An 853-nucleotide genomic window follows, 5' to 3' on the forward strand; every position below is an offset into this window, starting at 1 on the left:
AGTGCTGTGAATTCGATGGAACTCGCTCAAGTGTCCTCTTGAGTGGAGGGCAGCCTGCCAGGTGAGTGCACCCTGCCGGTAGGTAATTGCATGCAGGTATGGGGGGTGTGTGCAGGGCTTTGCAGAATGAGGTCACAGGTGCAGTGGTATGTTCAGATGGGAAGCCACCCTCTGCTGTAGGTAGAGGGGGAGCCTCCCACCGCTGGTGGCTCAGCTGGACCACACCTTCCAGTCTGCTCCCTCTTCCTGACTGGAGTCCAAACCCGCACCGGCCCCAGAGTGGCACATGGAGGACCTAATGCAGTGACCTCAATCCAGGGCATTGCTCTACCTCTCTCCAGGACACATTCACTCACATGAGCACCCCAACCTCGGGGGCACCAGAAGAAAGGCTGTGGGTCTCGGACCTGGGGGCCTGTGAACAGGGGAAAGAGGAGCGAGAGGCACCTGCTGTAGGGGTGGGCAGATTCCCTCTGGTTGGGCGGGTTTCCAGGATGTCTCCTCCCCTGCCCGCCCTAAGAAAATGTGGCTCCTTAACACTAGTGAGAGAGCTTGAGGTTCCCAAGTCTGAATCCTCGGCTGGACCCCTGGCTCCCGCAGGTTTACTCATTGAACTGGAGTGGGGGATCTCACCGTGGCTTGGTGGTCTCAAGATGTGGACATGGGGTGTCTGGCCACCGACCCCTGAAAGCCAGGCTGGTTTCTATAGTTCATCTCATTTGAGGCTTAAAATAATTTCTGGCCCTGGCTGGTGTGACTCAGCTGGTTGGAGTCAGCACCCCTGACCTTGCCCTGGAAGGTCGCAGGTTCCATTCCAGTCACAGCACTTACAAGGTTGGGGGTGGATCCTTGG

This window comes from Myotis daubentonii, chromosome 3 (genome assembly GCF_963259705.1).
Source record: "Myotis daubentonii chromosome 3, mMyoDau2.1, whole genome shotgun sequence".
Lineage (NCBI taxonomy): Eukaryota > Metazoa > Chordata > Mammalia > Chiroptera > Vespertilionidae > Myotis > Myotis daubentonii.